This window comes from Dama dama, unplaced genomic scaffold (genome assembly GCF_033118175.1).
Source record: "Dama dama isolate Ldn47 unplaced genomic scaffold, ASM3311817v1 ptg000109l, whole genome shotgun sequence".
In the NCBI taxonomy this organism is placed as follows: Eukaryota; Metazoa; Chordata; class Mammalia; order Artiodactyla; family Cervidae; genus Dama; species Dama dama.
Window position 1 is genome coordinate 1949941 of NW_026870920.1, and position 4140 is coordinate 1954080.

Sequence of the window (4140 nt, forward strand, 5' to 3'; positions counted from 1 at the left end):
ACCCACATTTTCAGGCTCTTCATGTTTTTCAACATCGCTTCATGCTCCTCCAATTTTTCAGACCGTTTCAAGCTCATGTCATTTTTGACACCTTTTGAAGCTCTTCATATTTTTCACACCTTTTCAGGCTCTTCATGTTTTTCAACACCACTTCATGCACCTCCTATTTTTCAGATCGTTTCATGCTCCTCATATTTTTGACACATTTTCAAGCTCCTCATATATTTCACACCTTTTCAGGCTCTTCATCATATTCAACACCACTTCATGCTCCTCCTATTTTCCAGACCGTTTCATTGTCCTCATATTTTTGAAACCTTTAGAAGCTCTTCATATTTTTCAAACTTTTTCAGGCTCTTCATATTTTTCAACACGGCTTCATGCTCCTCCTATTTTCCAGACCGTTTCATTGTCCTCATATTTTTGACACCTTTAGAAGCTCTTCATATTTTCACACTTTTTCAGGCTCGTCATATTTTTCAACACGGCTTCATGCTCCTCCTATTTTTCAGACAGTTTCATGCTCCTCTTATTTTTGACACCTTTGAAGCTCTTCACATATTTCACACATTTTCAGGCTATACATGTTTTTCAACATCGCATCATGCTGCTCCTATTTTTCATACCGTTTCATGCTCCTCATATTTTTCACACATTTTGAAGCTTGCATATTTTTCACAGCTTTTCAGGGTCTTCATGTTTTTCAACAATGCTTCATGGTCCTCCTATTTTTTAGACCGTTTCATGCTCCTCATATTTTTGACACCTTTTGAAGCTCTTCATATTATTCACACCTTTTCAGGCTCTTTATATTTTTGAACACCATTTCATGCTCCTCCTATTTTTCAGACGGTTTCATGCTCCTCATATTTTTGACACCTTTTGAAGCTCTTCATATTTTTCACACATTTTCAGGCCCTTCACGTTTTTGAACACCACTTCATGCTCCTCCTATATTCCAGACCGTTTAATGCTCCTCATATTTTTGACACCTTTTGAAGCTGTTCATATTTTTCAGACCTTTCCATGTCTTCATGTTTTTGAACACCACTCATGCTCCTCCTATATTTCAGACCCTTTCATGCTCCTCATATGTTTGACACATTTTGAAGCTCTTCATATTATTCACACCTTTCCAGACTCTTCATGTTTTTGAACACCAGTTCATGCTCCTCCTATTTTTCAGACCGTTTCATGCTCCTCATAATTTTGACACCTTTTGAAGCTCTTCATATTTTTCACACCTTTTCTGGTTCTTCATGTTTTTGAACACCGCTTTATGCTCCTCCTATTTTTCAGACCGTTTCATGCTGCTCATATTTTGACACCTTTTGAAGCTCTTCATATTTTTCACACCTTTTCAGGCTCTTCATATTTTTCAACACAACTTCATGCTCCTCCTATTTTTCAGACCGTTTCATGTTCCTCATATTTTTGACAACTTTTGAAGCTCTTTATATTTTTCACACTTTTTCAGGCTCTTCACTTTCTTTAACACAGATTCATGCTCCTCCTATTTTTCAGACCTTTTCATGCTCCTCATATTTTTGACACCTTTTGAAGCTCTTCATATATTTCACACCTTTTCAGGCTCTTAACGTTCTTTAACACAGTTTCATGCTCCTTATATTTCTCAGACCGTTTCATGCTCCTCATATTTTTGACACCTTTAGAAGCTCTTCATATATTTCACATCTTCAGGCTCTTCATGTTTTTCAACACCGCTTCATGGTCCTCCTATTTTTCAGACCGTTTTATGCTCCTCATATTTTTGATAATTTTGAAGCTCTTCATATTTTTCACTCCTTTTCAGGCTCTTCATGTTTTTCAACAACGCTTCATGCTCCTCCTATTTTTCAGACCGTTTCTTGCTCCTCATATTTTTGACACCTTTTGAATCTCTTCATATTTTTCACACCTTTTCAGGCCTTTCATGTTTTTCAACACCACTTCATGCTCCTACTATTTTTCAGACCGTTTCATGCTCCTAATATTTTTGACACATTTTGAAGCTCTTCATATATTTCACACCTTTTCAGGCTCTTCATGTTTTTCAACACCGCTTCATGCTCCTCCTATTTTTCAGACCGTTTCATACTCCTCATATTTTTGACACCTTTTGAAGCTCTTCATATATTTCACACCTTTGCAGCCTCTTTATGTTTCTCAACACCGCCTCATGCTCCTCCTATTTTGAAGACCTTTTCCTGCTCCTCATATTTTTCACACCTTTTGAAGCTTTTCATATTTTTCACAGCTTTTCAGGTTCTTCATGTTTTTCAACACCGCTTAATGCTCCTCCTATTTTTCAGACCGTGTCATGCTCCTCATATTTTTGACACCTTTTGAAGCTCTTCATATATTTCACACCTTTTCAGCCTCTTCATGTTTTTCAACAACGATTCATGCTCCTCCTATTTTTCAGACCGTTTCATGCTCCTCATATTTTTTACACCTTTTGAAGCTCTTCATATTTTTCACATCTTTTCAGGCTCTTCATGTTTTTCAACACCACTTCATGCTCCTACCATTTTTCAGACCATTTCATGCTCCTAATATTTTTGACACCTTCTGAAGCTCTTCATATTTTTCACACCTTTCCAAGTCTTCATGTTTTTGAACACCGTTTCATGCTCCTCCTATTTTTCAGACCGTTTCATGCTCCTCCTATTTTTGACACCTTTTGAAGCTCTTCATATATTTCACGCCTTTTCAGGCTCTTCAGGTTTTTCAACACCACTTGATGCTCCTCCTATTTTTCAGACCGTTTCATTCTCCTCCTATTTTTCAGGCCGTTTCATGCTCCTCATAGTTTGACACCTTTTGAAACTCTTCATATTTTTCACACCTTTTCATGCTCTTCATGTTTTTGAACACGGCTTCATGCTCCTCCTATATTTCAGACCGTTTCATGCTCCTCATAGTTTTGACACCTTTTGAAGCTCTTCATATTTTTCACATCTTTTCAGGATCTTCATGTTTTTCAACACCGATTCATGCTCCTCCTATTTTTCAGACCGTTTCATGTTCCTCCTATTTTTCAGATCGTTTAATGCTTCTCATATTTTGACACCTTTTGAAACTCTTCATATTTTTCACACCTTTTCAGGCTCTTCATGTTTTTGAACACGGCTTCATGCTCCTCCTATTTTTCTGACCGTTTAATGCTCCTGATATTTGACACGATATGAAGCTCTTCATATATTTCACACCTTTTCAGGCACTTCTTGATTTTCAACACCGCTTCATGCTCCTCCTATTTTTCAGAACGTTTCATGCTCCTCATATTTGACACGATTTGAAACTCTTCATATATTTCACACCTTTTCAGGCTCTTCATGATTTGATCACCGCTTCATGCTCCTCCTATTTTTCAGACCGTTTCTTGCTCCTCATATATTTCACACACTTTGAAACTCTACATATTTTTCACACCTTTTCAGTCTCTTCATGTTTTTCAAGACCGATTCTTGCTCCTCCTATATTTCAGACCGTTTCATGCTCCTCCTATTTTTCAGACCGTTTCATGCTCCTCCTATTTTTCAGAACGTTTCATGCTCCTCATATTTGACACGATTTGAAACTCTTCATATATTTCACACCTTTTCAGGCTCTTCATGTTTTGATCACCGCTTCATGCTCCTCCTATTTTTCAGACCGTTTCGTGCTCCTCATAGTTTTGACACCTTTTGAAGCTCTTCATTTTTTCACACCTTTTCAGGCTCTTCATGTTTTTCAACACCGCTTCTTACTCCTCCTATTTTTCAGACCGATTAATGCGCCTCATATTTTTGACACCTTTTGAATCTCTTCATATTTTTCACACATTTTCAGCCTCTTCAGGTTTTTCAACACCGCTTCATGCTCCTCCTATTTTTGACACCTTTTGCAGCTCTTCATATATTTCAAGCCTTTTCAGGCTCTTCAGGTTTTTCAACACCGCTTCATGCTCCTCCTATTTTTCAGACCGTTTCATACTCCTCCTATTTTTCAGACCTTTTCCTGCTCCTCATATTTTTGACACCTTTTGAAGCTCTTCATATTTTTCACACTTTTTCATTCTCTTCATGATTTTGAACAACGCTTCATGCTCCTCCTATTTTTCAGACCTTTTCATGCTCTTCCTGTTTTTCAGACCGT